Source organism: Barbatula barbatula, assembly GCF_947034865.1.
Source record: "Barbatula barbatula genome assembly, chromosome: 14".
Taxonomy (NCBI): domain Eukaryota; kingdom Metazoa; phylum Chordata; class Actinopteri; order Cypriniformes; family Nemacheilidae; genus Barbatula; species Barbatula barbatula.
In genome coordinates, this window is record NC_136777.1 from 5,740,737 (window position 1) to 5,757,504 (window position 16,768).

The following is a 16,768-nucleotide window of genomic DNA, read 5'->3' on the forward strand; positions in this document are numbered from 1 at the left end:
AGAACAAAGCAATGTTTACAGGTTTGGAACAACTTGAAGGTGAGTAAATGATTACAGAACTGTCCCTTTAACTGAAGTTTTATCTCCACCATCTTACTAGCCACATTTAATAGAAATACTTTCCCCAGGGCTTATAAAGATGTATATTTAGAACCATCTTGTCAAAGCCTCCATTTGCCTCCCAGAGATCAATACTGTGATTTATTTTGTGAGAACTCTCAGAAGGACAGTAACCAGCCTCAGTGGATGGAGAAAATGGAGAAAGTAATTTGGCGTGCTTTGATTGTACGGGCTAAACAACATTTTTGCTTACCTCTGAGTAGATTCCTAGATGAGTTCAGGATTGTTAAACAGCCCGGTGACAGCAGATCAATAGCCTGCTTGTCAATCGGCAGACATCTAGAATCAATCACATTTATGTTGTTAACTTTGACAGGCTAACTTTGTGTTTAAGGGCTAAACAAGCTAACGGCACAGGTTCATGCATGTTACAGATCTGCAATGTTGTTTTCGATATATTCTAGGTGAGTTTGGGCATCACTGGAGAAATGTGATCTTACAACAGCTAGGTTTTATTCATGCATATTTTAAAATATGTATTTTGCTATCTATTCAATGCAAAAGATGTGTTAAAGGGACAGTTCACCCCAAAATGAGAAAGAAATCTGTCATAACTTACTAGTTGTTTCAAAGCTTTATAAATGTCTTTGTTCTAATGAACACAGAGCTTTTCAGAAGAATGCTTGTAACCATACAGTTCTTGGCCACCATTGACTACCCTAGTAGTAAACATTGCTTCATGAATATCTTTGTTCTGTTGAATGCAAAAGAATATCTTTTGAAGAATGTAGGAAAGCAAACAGTTCTAGGGCACTTTTGACTACCATTGTACATTTTTCCTACTAGGTAGTCAATGGTGTCCCCAAACTGTTTGGTTACAAGCTTTCTTCCAAATCTCTTTCTCTGTGTCCATCAGAACAAAGAAATCTATACCGATTTGTAACAACTTCAAAGTAAATAAAATAAAAAAATATAGTCTTTATATTTTGGTGAACCTTTAACGTTTCTTTTCGGTTACACCACACTCTAAAGATTGCTTTGTGACAAGAGGTCCTCAAAAGGCACTAGACAGCTATCCAAAGGCAAGTCCATGCTGGCTTGTTTTTTGTCATAAAAATGTCTAGCGGTCCAAGCAGAAAATACTGTGCGGATTGACCTTTTCAGCACATAATGCAGACACAGTGAAAACCACTTGAGTATCTGCTTCATGCAACTCAGATATTCTTAAATCCCAGACAACTTGTTGGAGGTGCCATTTATAAAATCCTCCACCATACGATAGTGCCAATTTTACACTGTTTTTATTCAGGCACTCAGTACATATATAAAAGAGTACAGCTAACAATGTGACTATGCAACTGTCAGTGGTAAGAGCATTGTGTTAACATCACAAGGTTGTGGGTTTTTATCCCAGGGGATTGCACATAACTATGTATAAATCTATAGGATAATGCAATGTAAGTCGCTTTGGATAAAGCGTCTGCCAAATGTGTAAATGTAAGTAACAAAAATTGTTTAATATGATTGTTTATTATGGTTCTCTTTGCTTCACAATAAGCAACGTGCATATGCAAATAGATACTTTCCTTTTTATTCAGGTGTTCAGTTAAGACAAAACAGATCTTCCTTTAAGTTTAAACTTTGAATCTAGCATTTGTCTTGTTAGAGCCAGTGTAAAACCAATCTAAAGGGCAATCTTTTGCAACACCGTAGGTGCTGACAAGAAACATGTCTCATGTCTTCAGTTAAAAGAACACACACTTGTTTGTTCACATGCACTGAGGAAAAAAAATATTTCTTTCAGAGACAATTTTGGACACAGACACAAAGGAAGGACGCATGGATCTTGATTCTAGGAAGTCATCGGATTGCAATCTGTCAGTCAAGGTAATTTTTCTTTGAGATTGCAGGAAGCAGATTGACTCTGTCATAAGTTTTTTTATTCTCATTCTAAAACGGCGTATTCCTGCTGCTCAAAATACATAGCAAGCTGTCTTTAAAATCCTTCCATCTGAAAGAGCACAATCAGCCTTATCCTCACATTTCAGGCCGTTTTCAGCAGATAAGGAAATGATGTTATTATAACCCTGAAACTAAAAGAGGTCTTGAGTCTTATTATATTATGAACACATGCAGTAACTTTCAGACTTCAAAATGTCTTCCCAGTCCAAATAAATAAAATAAAATGTACTTTTTAAAATGTTTATGGGCCATTCCACCGAATCGGTGATATTAAATACATAAATATTAACTTTACAATACATTTTATTATAAAGTAAAGTGCTATGCACATTAAGCTAACTGCAAATTAAACATTTAAAACATGAATAAAAACTAGAAAAACACTGAAAAGATTTGCATTTGCTATGTGTTTCTCACTATCTAGCATTATACTTTACCATGAAATAAAAAGGTTGAATTCCTCAAAAATAATTTGTGTCATTCCATATTACATCCATGTTAAAAGAAATCCATCAATGTGTTAATTCCCTTATCAAAAAGAAGTATACATCTAGCACACTTCCTCACCGGTATAAACATTACCTTATCTCTCCTGTTTCTCAGATTTCACAGCTACTGCATTAACCGCCTATCAGCTGACCTCGAAAAACTATTTTATTGACTAACTTACGGTGAATAAAAACAATGGGTCAATCATGTTTGAAGATCTTACATTTAGATGTAAACAGAACGATCAGAGATTTGGCCGATCAATCACGAAGCTTGGTTTTACCGTAAAAGACGGAGTTCCAAGCTTGAGAAAGAGTGGCCTAATTCAAATGATCACCAAGCTAATGCTCTCAAAGATCAATAGATCCAAGAAGCAATTACACTAATGCTGCACGCTGGAAGCTGAAATCCCCTGCTACCTACACAGAACATCCCTGATCTACAATCTTCTGTTTGCTTAAATCCAAGTCCTTCAACATCTGAGGAAGAAAATCAATATTTAACAGTCTATTGCATTTCCTAGTCAAAATATACTGTTATTTACAATGGCTCAGGGTTATCTGTGGCACTTATAATTCCTTTCTATTAATAATATGAAAATTTGTTTACAAAAGTGCCAGTTTCATCAGATTATCAGGATGGACTGAAACATCAAACTCCTAATGATTTGTAGTCAAGAAATGGCTGTGTGCGACTGTCCAAGGTGAATGTAAGACTGAAATTGCTTTAACTGATATTGAATGAGTGCAGGTTTTACTCACAGCTTCTGTTTGCCGCTGAGACAAGATTCTAATGACTAATTTAGAGGGTTTGTGGTTTTGAAATGGAGGTTGGAAATGTTAATTTGGTAATATTGATCAGAGGAAAAGAGAGACTCTGAGAGGCAGCGTGAAGCCTTTTTAGGGATGCTGGCGGCGTCGGTTCCGAAAGCTTTTACTGTCTCTTTATGCAGTTTTCCTTAATAGTGTAGAAACCCTGAAACTATAAGAGGTTATGTACACGTTTCTTAGGAACATCTTGAGTCTTAATGTTTTAAGAACACATGCAGTAACTATTAGACTTCAAAACGTTATCCCAATCCAAATATAAAGAAAATAATAGGAACTTTTACCGTTTGTAATTTTCAGCTATTTGTCATCACCTGCTGCTCTTTCGTGTCATTTTTAAAGATTCCCAACTATAGGAAGCACTGCCTTAATATTTAGTTTTATTTAATCTGTGATTTATTTAGCTTTTCATATAACATTAAAAGGATACTTCACTTAAAATAAAACTTCTGTCATCATTTACTCACCCTCCTGTAATTTTAAAGCTGTATTACTTTCTTTCTTCTGCGAAACACAAAAGATGTTTTAAAGAATGAACAACAGTTGTTCTGATAGCCTTGCATTGAATTTTTATTTGGGGATAAACCATAAGACTATATTGAATTCAACAGCTAAACTGAATCTCACCGGATACGTTTAATAAGAAAAGCCCTTATGTCAATGTCAAGTTTAGTCATACATGACGCATAAGAACTAGCGATATGTTGGAGATGCATGTAGATGAACAAGATATAAAAACCGCTGGGTTTAGATGCACCACATCTGAACTAAAAAGCTGATAGTGTATTCAGAACAAAAGAGATTAAATATTGTCCAATGTAGAAAGACATTAGTGACAGCCAACTATACGTTTAAACTACATTATATTGCTGAACATATGCGCTTTTGAACATTTAATTTCCCAACAATATGACAAATCCCTCCATTTGCTTCCAATCTTTTTTTTGTGCATCCAGTTAATATTTTCTTTATCGACTTGGATACGCATTGTGGGGTGTAAACATACTTCTGGGAATGTTGTGTATATATCTGTGTGAAAGCAAAGACACAGACTGGTAAACTAGATGTGATGCACTTAGCAGTGCTGTACACAATGCCGCCGTCAGTCAAAGGATATCTTTTACTTTTTCCAGTCCTGTCACTCCCATTCTACTGCTTGGACACACAAAAATTAAATCTTCAATTTCATCTCCCTCGCTTTTTATTTATTCATTGTGAGCGGGCGGTGGAAAATCGTCTTGGGAGGTAGTGGGCGGACACGCAACCTGGTTTTATGTAAGATTATCTTTGCTATTACAGAGCATGACGGCTTCAGATAGATCAATATGAAAGGGATTTCTATAGTGAAAAACATCCCATGCCGAGAGAAAATTAGGAATATCACTTTGGATGTTTTCCTGGAACATTGTTCCGTTAGTGTCACAGTAGATTATCTTTAAACATCCATGCATAGAGGTTTCTCTCAAAACAGCATATATTTCATTCAGACTGTTAGCATCCTCACATTTATGTCTCAGTCTGAGGATCATGTCTGTCTTTAAACTTTCAATAAATTCCATATGTTTTAAAGATATGGGCTCATGGGTCAAAAAGAGTTGTTTATTCCCCGATCTGAGAAATGACATTGTTGGTGATGCTCTATAATAATCTGCCTTTTCTCGAAAAGCTTGCGGGCGAATACCTGTCACATTCTCCTGTAATGGCGAGGCATGATCAAAACCATGGATGCCGGCAACAAAACACATATAGAATGCACATGCTTTCTGTTTCTCTCTTGTAAGTCATTATTGTGCATATGCTCAAACAAAGATGCTGAATTGGAGCTTTATGCAGTTCAGTGACAGTTTTGCGATCCTCAGCTACTGAAGAGGTTTGTATGAGAGTCAAGCACAAGCATAAATACTACGTGTTCTGATGCTCGCCTGTGATATGCAGTGTTAATAACTCACCTCAATTATCTAAGTGTCTACAGAGGCCAGATGTACAAAAGAGCACTGGCTCAAGTTTGCTAAACAGCATTTTTACTCTGGCTAAAAACGACAGTAAACACTCAGGAAAATACCAAGACGTAATTAGAGTTAATGGAAAATAGTCTTTATTGCCCCGTACGGATGGAGATGAATGGCGTAACATGCAGCAAGATTGTTCCAACTGATTGCGCTTGGCATTCAGCGCAGTTTGAATGGGTTAGGACAAAAAACTGATGGCGATAGATAAACGCTTTTACTTATTGCATCTTTATCAGACATATTCATCTTATTGTTTGGCACCAGGCTGCTTGGAAAAAAATAATCTCTCCAAAAAGCCATTCCTTTGTGTCTGAGAGGTTGAAGAAATGAACATCACTTAGAATAGGAGTCAGCACAATTTCACAACAACGGCATAATGTGTTTTTTGGCCCCTCCACCTACACACGACGTGAGGAGAATTCCAGCTCGCTGAATCCATGTTCCTTCACTTTAACCTTTAACCGACCAGGATGATGTTTGGGATATTGGGTTTGTTACGGTTGGCAACTACACTCTTAAAAATTAAGGTGCTTGAAAGGTTCTTTAAAGTGAGGCCAACGAAAAACAATTTTTGGTTCCTCAAAGAACCACTCACTGGAAGGTTCTTCAAAAAAGGATTCTTATACCTTTTTGTAATCGGAATAAACCTTTTGTGAAAAAGAAAGATTTAGACGAAAAAAGGTTATTCTACAGATTCGTGAAGCACCTTTATTTTAAGAGTGTACACTCCTGTTTGTGTTGGTACACTACATTTATACAGCACAGCAATGTCTCTCATCCTCAGGTTGTTTTGTCATCTTCTCACAGAGTACAGAGAACAAACAAGCTTTTCAGTTTTCTCTTCATCAACATTTCTTACTGTTTGTGCTAAAGCTATCCAAATTGATTTTTTTACAAGCTCTTAACTTGACATATAAACATTTTTTTCCAACAGGTGCTATTGCAATATTTTCTCAATAATGTTGAACAGTCAAATGCAAAGCATAGCTTTTTACCCACGCATGCAAAAGGTGATTTATCAGTGTTGCACAACAAATAATACAGGGCAAATAAATGTGTTAACCATTTTAATGTTCGCATCAGTAGTCACAGCCAATAGAACATATAGTTGTAAAAGTTGTAATATATCAAATTTTTGACTCAAAGCTTACTTAATTGAACTTGAATGAGAAGTTGTGGAAACGGCAAAACTAAAGGTTTGTCTCAACCAGTCACAGCATTTTCATCACAGCACAGCATTAAAGCTGGTCACATTTGCATTATATTCACTATGTTTGTAATGGTCTGTTATGTGTGGCAAGTAATAAGTTCCATTTGTTCAAATGGGATGTTAATTCTGTTTTTCTCGTGTTTAACCTATAATGCAGTTTTGTAGCAAATTGAACTGGTTGGAGAAACATGTCTTGCCAATTTTATTTGGCTGGCAGGAAAAAAGAACCAAATTATAGCACATTTCCTCACCGACACAGTTCATCTCTCGCCCTCGATCGAAAATGACAACAAATAAATGAAACACTTAACTAATGTCCCTGTGTTTCTAATGCAGTCATTTGTTTTAAATCAAACAGAGCCACGGTGACAGGATTTTATATCAATCTACAAAATATTTAAAAAAAAGATAATAATATTTGTCCATCTTTATGTAATGGTTAACTTGAAATATTTGGAACAGAACCTTGAAAGTACATTTTGTTTCACTTTATTGAATTCAGAAAGTATTTAGCTGTATTATTATTTTATTTATTTATTAAGAATTTATTTTTAAGAGAAATTGGTTCTTGCAGGTAAAGAAGGAAAAATATGTTAAGACTTTATCGTTTTTTATATTGTATAATATTTTAAGATCTATATATTTAAGATCTAATAATCGTACAGCTGAATCTGTCTTCTGTAAATGTGAGAAAACTAAACACTTTTCAGAGATATGAAGAAAGCAATACTACTCTACAGGTACTCAAGATTAACATAAGATTGGCAGAACCGGCTTATTTATCCCCTCCATTAAGCATATACATTTACATTTAGGCATTAGGCAGACGCTTTTATCCAAAGCGACTTACATTGCATATCGAAATTTGTGATTGGTTAAAAAGCGTGGGTTTCTCCCAGACTTCTTTTTGCTATACTACAGCTATCAAGGAGACAGGAGTTACTTCTCAAGACACCAATTTTAATGACATCTGTCAAGTGGTAAGGATACTGTTATTGACATAAGATGTTCAATAAATGTATGTACATAGACTTAAAAATAATTTGGTTTTGGCGCCTTTAACATAGTGTTGCCTAATGTGTGTAAGTAAACATTCATTATCCTCTGTCAAGCAGACCTTTTGTACAGTAACCATCATTCAATTTGATGTCAATGTGGATATAATAAAACATTATGATTTAATATTGAACAGACAGTAAGCTAAACTCATAAAATTTTGACACAAGTGATGATGTTTCGTGAAGCTTGCCATCCTCAGAACAGGAACGTCAGATTCATTCGGACTGGTGCATTTGATCAGCCTTCGTTTAATGGCGCCATTGGGGAAAACTCAATTTTCTTTGATCTCCCTCTGATGTCATTCATGGGTCTTTCGACTATGGTACATTCAAAATGAGAGCAGCTCAGTTAGAGACTGCATCATCAATAACTGTCAAAAAAAGCAACCTTGCCCTCTATCCATCAATAGCTCCGTATGATGGGCAGCTAAAGCAACAAATGAACGTTGATGACCGAACCCAGAGTAAAGCACTTACGTTGTAGTGGCTCTCCATCCTGCATGCACTTACCTAAGTGGATAAAAGAAGGGAACAAACAGAATAATCAAATGAATGAAGTCTACTTAGAAAGATGGGAAAAGGAGCTTTATGCTTTTTCCTGGAACTAAACCTGGTACTTCCTGGTGTTTGTGTAACATTAATGTAGATGAGAACCCAAGTGCAGTTTATTTACATGGGAGCAAAGCAGAAATTAGACCTGAAGCTCAAGATCAAAACGAAGAACTGAACTTATAAAGAATAACCCTGGTCTTGAATTGACCATAAACGTGACATGTTGACCAGAATCACTTTTGACTGGCATTGTTCAGACAAACAGATTGTCCCTCCCCGGCCTCATACCATTTACACGCTGTTGTTATGTCTGGCTGCTAAAACACATTACAATTTCATTACACACTTTTATTTTTGGCTATGATTTATCTGAACAATGTCAAAGTATATTAGAGAGACAAACATCCTAAATGAGTCAGGCAGAAAAAAAGAGCAAACACACGTATTCATTCGGTGATGCTCATACTATGAGTGACTCTCAAATGTTTACTAAAACTGTGGCAGCCCTCTTCATTATTTAACGCTACCTCGAGGCTTCACTCCCCCCGTTTCTCTCTCTGCCGTTCTTATTCCTGCTCTTTCTCCGTGTGACACAAAGACAGGAACAGGAAGAGAAATGCTAGATGCCAAGAAGAGCCCGCTTCAGTCAGACCACAAACTGTGGTTTTGCAAATTAAAGGGAACACACTTAGCAGGTGACTGCTGTCGAATTAGATTCAATCCTCACTTTGCAAAATATGAATTATTAAATGAGCGATCGGAAATTTATTAGCATATGCAGTTTGTTTCTTTCTGATTCTCAAAAGAGGGCCGACTTCAATATTTCATGCTGCTAGAGCAAGTTCCCCTATGACACATCTTCGCATGTTGGGAATCAAAGGAAGATGCTTGCATTGAACTGAAATTCAATTTCACTTGTGAATATATAGAAAAAGAGCTGTGCAGAGGAAAAATCTGTCTTATATGGCAAATCAAAACTATCTAATGCTTTTTATTTGCTATAGAATCGTATGTAGTGTTATCAAAACTTAAGATGTATTTCCAGCTGAGCTGACCTATTTACTACTGAGAAGAGTCTACAACACTGTATGTGTTAACTGTTGATGTTTTATTTTATCAGGACAGTTTACAGAGTTACAAAACGAGTATTTAAAATGATTTAAGAAAACACATTGTGATCTACTAGATGTCTCACAGCTTGTTCTTGCCATATATGAAACTAAATAAAAGTATCTTTTTTTAGGAATATTTGTATCATGGCACAGAGGAAAACCGAGTTGCTTGCCCCAGAATATGCGCTGGTGTGTAAATGTGGGTGGCTGTATATAAGTGTTACTGAACAAGCGATTCCTGAAGCTGAGCTCCAATAAATAGTCTACGTAGGTGGACTTGGGAGAAGTTTGGAGTTGAATACGAGTATAATACCATTAACTTTATGATTTTTTTTATTGAGCCTAATGACTTCTTGTTACTCAGAACACGTTGTTATTCTAATTTACGTGACTGTTTTAAAGCTCCATTGTGTCATTTTTTGGCAGAAATGCAATATAATATTCATAACTACGTCTTCAGAGGTGTATAAAGACCTTACATAAAGAATCTTAGAATGAGCTATTTGTATCTACATACAACACAGGTCCCCTTACGTGTATTCGCCATGTTGTTTCTACAGTAGCCCTAAAGGGACAAACTGCTCTACAGAGCGCTTTTTTTCGTAAATATGTTTTCTTCTTAGGCAAAGAAGCGAAAACGTGATGACATCTTAGTTCTGTGACAGCCACCGAAGCTTCGAAAAGGAGAAGGGAAGGGGAATAGTGTATCGTTGGTTGCAATTCGAAACCTCACCACTAGATACCGCTAAATTTTATACGCTGGACCTTTTATAGAAAAATAAGTTTGTTTCAGATACCTTTTATTCTTGTCAGCCACTGCAGCAAAATAAATATATTTAATAGTCCTTGAAATCTGCGAGCACTCCAAGGAATGAATCTCAACTCACGTCCACCCCGTTATATAAATTACACTTTAGCAGCACGTCTGCTTCCTTCAGATATTCAATACAAATCTTCCAGGACCTACATAAGATTTGCAGGTTTAGAAACAGTAAGCTGGACGTGAGATCAATACATTGATCTCCCAGCCCTTCCCACCTCTGGTTACGAGACGCATTTAATTTCCCAACAATTAGCAGCTCGCGGGTTACTTGTGCGTGATTCTTTTCATGAAGTACATGCCATCGTTTTTTCAATTTGTGAAGAACTTTCATTTAGCATCTGAAAATGATCCAGTGGTTGTTGTCACATAGCATCCAGCGGGACAGTATGACAGGAACACTGATGGATGCTGGGTCAATATCAGCTGGGCATCAGCAGTGCTCAAACGGTTGTGTGCTAGCATTTAGCGGCACCCATCAGCTTCCGTTATGCACCCACTGGGTCCTAAAACGCACCATAGATGTGTCCTTCAGATTTGACCCTCAAATGGAACTCACCTATAATTTAACATTGTCCTGTGCATTACATTCAGCCACCGTGCTGTTCAAAAACATCCTGGATTTGTAATTATTTTTCACATTTTGGGATGTGGTACAATTTCAAAATTGATACATTTATTAGATGTGCTTTTAGCAGGGTGTGCTGTTGTGATGGGTACATGGCTAATTTTCTTTTCAACACCAGAGGAAAACCAAGGGAAATGTTGTTGAAAGTATGACACAGTATGACACCAATAGAATGACTTCATAAAGTGGGATTTTTATAGATAATGGTAGCTATTTAACATTGAAAGCCACTATCACTAACGAAAACAGCAGATTGGGAGATACATTTCCAAATAGATTTTAGTACTTTACTTTACAGTTTATAGTTAAGTACTTTACAGCTGTCACCAAGTTGATTATTCTTCATGGATATAAGCCTGCTGTAATCCATCCAATCATTCATTGAGAGCTGTGACATTTAATGGCACGATGTGCTGATGTCACAATGGTGTGGGAGTGTGTGAGACAGGCATTATGGAGGTGTATTAAAAAAACTGGAGATGGAGGATGAGAACATTGAGCAACACAGCACATAACCCACATAACCCAATGGGCCTTCAACCATGAACACCTATTAACTAACCCAAACTCTGCAGGGCCGGATTACCCATATGGGCAATTGCCCAGGGGCCCCCGACCTCTAAAGGGCCCCGTGGGCGGTAACACCAATCAACGTGCACTGAGCCGGTCGTGTGACGGCAAGCGCTACAACACAACACAACTCAAAAAATGCAAACACGAAGTAGATAAGTGGGGGCGCTAATCGGAAATTAAAAAGGGAGAAGGATATCAGGAACGCAGAAAATTTTAAATATATACCGAAAATAGGCAATTTCTTTACGCTAGTAAACGTTAGCAACTAGTCTGCCAAGGCACCATCCGTCAACGAGGACAGCTCAGCTAGCCAGAACATTTCTTCACTGACGGCTCTAGCCAATGTTCACAGCCCCGAGAGCGAAGATCCCCCAGCAGCATCTTCAACCGAAGACCCGGATTCTGCTGCGAGTGCGACCATTGAGGGAAGCAGTGATGGGTCTCGAATCTAACCGCCATCTGAACCGCTCGTCGAGTCTATGCTCTACAAAATGCTCGTGTAAGATCTGTTTGAGAAATGAAATCAAGCATTTCAAATTTAAACATGCTCTTCCCCATTATTTAGGATTCAAATTGTGTATTTTGTCAGATTATTTAGCATTTCTTTTTGTCTTGTCTAATTGAGATAAATTGACAGATTTCCAAATGTTCATATTGCACTAAAATGTTTAACCCTTGCCTGTCTTGTTGAACTGTGATGTGACAGGTTGTTTTCTGTTTTTAAACAAGTTCAAAAGAGTTTAGGAGCAGATGATACTGCATTTGATACATTTTTTCCTTGTGGTGGCTCCATGAAAATGCTGTAAATTTTGTTTGTTTATTGTTGTTGCGAGAAAACAGCAGATTTCAAAATGTTTATATTGCGCTATAACTTGATTGTCCTATTGCATTCTGAGGTGACGGTGATCTCTGTTTAAAATGAGCTGAGGACCAAAATGCTACTTGATTCTAGGAAATGGATTCTGTGGATTTTTGTTTGTGTCTTGTCTGTGAACTTCCTCTGTGATGGCTCTATCAATTCTATGCATTTGTGTTTGGAGTATGTGTTGTTAAATAAATATTGGATGCTTTGAAAGTCGTTGCTTAGTTATTTTTTGTTGCTTATTTATTTATTTTTTATGACTATGTAGTGGCCAGATTATACTGATGCCGATGTGTTTTGTTTTCATAACATAATGACTGAGTGGTCTTGACAAGAGAACATAGTGGTGCATTTGTAGTTCGATGAACATTTGTACATCTGTACATCAAAATGCATTTGATGTCAGTTAGTTATTGAAATATTGAGTATATTGACTGTATTACTGTAATTTATTCTGTATTTTGCCAGATTATGGTGATCCTGGGGTTGTGATGATGGGGCCCTTGAATATTGTTGCCCAGGGTACATTGAAGTGTTAATCTAGTTAATTTTTAGCAGTCCACTAGAAACGGAAAGAGAAAAGAATAGAGTATGAGGCCAATGAAGAGCACAAAACCAAAGAGAATATAAACATGTTGTTTTGGTAAAAGCAACATAAAATGTTCAAGAGGGCCAGGTTAGAAGAACATGGAAAACAGTGATGATGGTTCTGAAAGCTTAATGGATGTGCCTACAGTCATTGTCAGAGACATGCATTGAACTGTCATCTTCTCCCACACTACTCACACTTCACTAAGGCTCTAAAAACAGATCCTACCATTTATGGATTTCCAAATGTCTCTTCTGAGAATTATGGATAGATTAACAGATATTACAGTGAAGCTAGCAGCTTTGTCCTCAGGTGTACAATGTCTGATATAAAATGTACCGAATAAAATGCAGGCAATAATTATGTTTACACAATGGTATGCTAATGTGACAAGCAGTTTTTGAAGGTACATTGCTGTACTTGTATGACATTTTTATGTGAAGCAAACACAATTGACGTGTTCCTTCCATTTTTAACCTAATATGACCAATTTCAATAATATTCTAAATACAATTTGTCCAAAACCAATGGTCACAAATATACAATGGGGTATATAATATACACTTCCCTCTATGGCCATTTTGGTCCCAGCTCTAAATAGGAAACACAACTCAAAATTGTTCATCAAGAACACATAACAATGAACAAACTTAATGAGTTGTCGTTATCCATTTACCCAACAATGTGCATAAGCCAAAAGCAAATCATGTTAAAATGCATTTTTTCTTTTGAAGCAGCTCAAGTGTTTTTTATTACTGCACGAACGGCAGCATGAAGCTTTCTCTCATTAGTAAACTGAGTAATCAAAATCAATATAGAAGTTCAACATAATTTCCTTCCATGCATCTTAAATGCATCTGAAAAGGCACGAGGGAGGCTAAATTAAATTGGGCATGTGTTAATTTTCAATAAAAACCAATCAGTTGTTGATTGCGAAAATTATAACGTGCTGTTAAATACCAAACAATTTTAAGATTATCTGTGTATAGGAACATTCAGATAATATGCATGTATGTTTCATTTTTCGATGAATAGAATAGAATAGAATAGAAATAATGAAAAACCTTTTTGCAGCTCTTCAAAAGGAATTTTATATATTAAAATAAATCATAAGTACAAACATCAGAACCATACTTTTGTTGAAAATGCCCTTTACCTTGATGTTGATTTCATTTTTGATCAATATAGCTTTTCCAGCCTGCCTAGGAATTTTCCTCAGGGTCCAGACAGCCTTTGGACTGCATTTGTTTGAAAGTTGATGGTATATTTCCTCCTTCAATGGTTATTGTTCATCAGGACAAAACCTTTCAATTTGATTTCCACCCCATTTAGACAAGAGCCATTTAGACAAGGAAGTGAAATAACGCTTTGTAGCTCACCATGTCACCTTTAGACAATATTCGGTTGTGTAACCCAGGGGTTCTCAAACTGGTGACCCCAAGATGGGTCTGGAGGGGCACAGATTTTGTGGCATTTTGTGAAATGTAGAATTAATGATTACAATTAATGATTTCTTCTCACCATTGAGAAGAAAATGAAGTCAAACAGACTCATTTTCAGCAAAAGCATTTCTCCTAGCAATATGAAGCGAAGGTCATACATCCACTTGCGGCACGCATGATAATTTTTACCGTAGGCCTATTATGCTCATGGTAAAGCAATGCTGGGATCCAGATGCATTTTGGAGAAAATTGCGATCCCAAAAATTAAGTATATATTACATTATTCATGCAGTTTTATATTTTTCTTCTATTTTCTTTGTTTCCTGTTCCGTCTGTTCCCTCTGGGAGTGGTCAGGGGTTTTGCAGGAGTAATTGGGGAGCTTCATTTCACATTATAAAAGGTTGTCAGTGATGTGTTTGGGTAAGATAATGCAATGCATGCTTCAAAGATTTTTAGCACAGAAGTCTCGTAAAAAACAATCTTCTCACAAGAGCCACCTTGACTGGAAAAAGAAAAGTTGTTGCTAACTTAATCTGTCAAACAATTCTGAGAGAGGGAAACTATTTTTCACAGATGTTCTCAGCACTGACTGCAGAAGACCTGATCGTGTCTTCAATACAAGGAATGATATGAATACATTAGAGACCTGTTTTGCATTTTGCGTTCCTGAGGCACTTCCACGAGTTTGAGCTAGCGAAATCTCAGCATCATTTTCAAATCCGGACATGTGAGCTATGTTGTGCTGTTCAAATTTTTGTGCTGCCGGCTGTTTAACTCATCTTCTCGCTTGTGTAGCTGATGATGCAGCAAGGAAACATTTTCACACCTAATTCCATCACTTAAACACACACCTCGCTGCCGGAAACCCAATTTCGTGAAATGATGGGTGGAAAACATCACCAGACTGTTAGGCTTTAGGGTTAAGCCAAAGCCCAAGAAGGCCTGCTTTTCTGGTTCTTTCTTTGTGCGCAAGCCAGTGCTTCTTATCAACAGGCTGGGGGGTAATAGGATTGCCTTTCACACTAAAGGTCTCCTGCAAAGGAGCAGAGGAGGATGGGAATCGAGGCTGGGCGCACACACTCTCTCACACAGAAGAGAGCCTGTCACACATGCCGAGTGGTAAAGGAGTGTATTTTTTCAGAGCTTGGCTCAGCCGCGGAGAAGTTGTGGGTCACCTCAGCAAAAGCTTAGCTGGGGATTTCTGAAGGCTAGAATGCAGTCTGCAATCAACAAGATGAAAATTGCGAACATCGCAGCTGTACGTGGAAAAATTCCATCCTCAGAGCAAAAAAAGACAGAGTCGGCTGCCACGAGCCAAGCGATTTTCACTTCTCAGTGATTCTTAATTATTTATGAGCTTGTTTTATTGAGAAGGATAGATGATGAAGTGAATTTCTTAAAACTCCCTCAGAAGCTTGAGGTTTGTCCTCGTAGTCAAAAGAAAAGGATTGTGGGAAAACCTTGTTCAATACACCGCGGCAGAACCTTTTGATTTGTGACTTTCTGTAACCCAGATCTCACTGCCCGAGAAACATTCAAAGATTACATATTGATCTTTCATCATAAGGAATTGATTTACAATCAGTTTCGAATCAATTTGGAATGTCTGGCACGAGTTGATCAAATGAAACCATGGTTTGATGTTACACTGCACCAGACTCATTATCATAAACGCAATCAGTTTTATAAGCACCATGCGTCAATCTGCGTCAAGCGGTCACCTTGAGGATGAAGAGAAAGCGAAAGAACGGAGGTGGATTAATTGATGGAATTGGAGAAATAAGCGGATAATGATTGGGTCGAGAAGCCTTCGCTTTGGTTTTAAATCTAGGAATATAAGTAGCCCCCGGCATTAGGCTCTGTATTAGGTCCCAGTGATAGCTGTCTTGCTCTTTCAAAGTCACAGAGCAGAAAGAACCTGCAGGTTAAACAGATGTGTCTGATAACAGTTATCGCCTCCCATCGCTTTCATTCTAGGGTTGATAACTTCATGCAGAATCCTTGGGGCCAAGTAAGGATGCGATAAACTACAATGATAAATACTCTCTAACAAATTATTTTTTACATAGACCATCGTTATAAAAAAATTATCCGCCCTATAAACTTAATCTACAAAGGGCGAAAAAACAGAAAGGAGCTTGGACTGTGAATAAAACTAATACCAATTTCCCATAACACTAATTTTCACAACGTTTTTACTTATTTATTTACTCTTACATTCTGTGGATACAAGAAAGTTTAAATGGAAGATAGAAGTTTAGATAGAAGATAGAAGTTTTAGAGTATCACAGTTTTTTCTTAACAGTCGTGAACAATATGTCATGAGCTGTCTCTCTGCCTGGTAACACATGCTGATTGAAGTCTGATGACCTCCACCTGTTCCTGCTCTGCTCTGCCTCACCCTCGTTTACCTACCAGCTGCACTGCATTCACCACTCATCATGCCCTGTATTTAAAGCCTTGCTTTTCAGTCCACATTTGTCAGATCGTCTGCAACCAGCACCCGTTACCTGCCTGTTTTGGAAAACGCCTCTGACTCTTTGCCTGTGATCCCGGACCCGCTCAACTACTTCT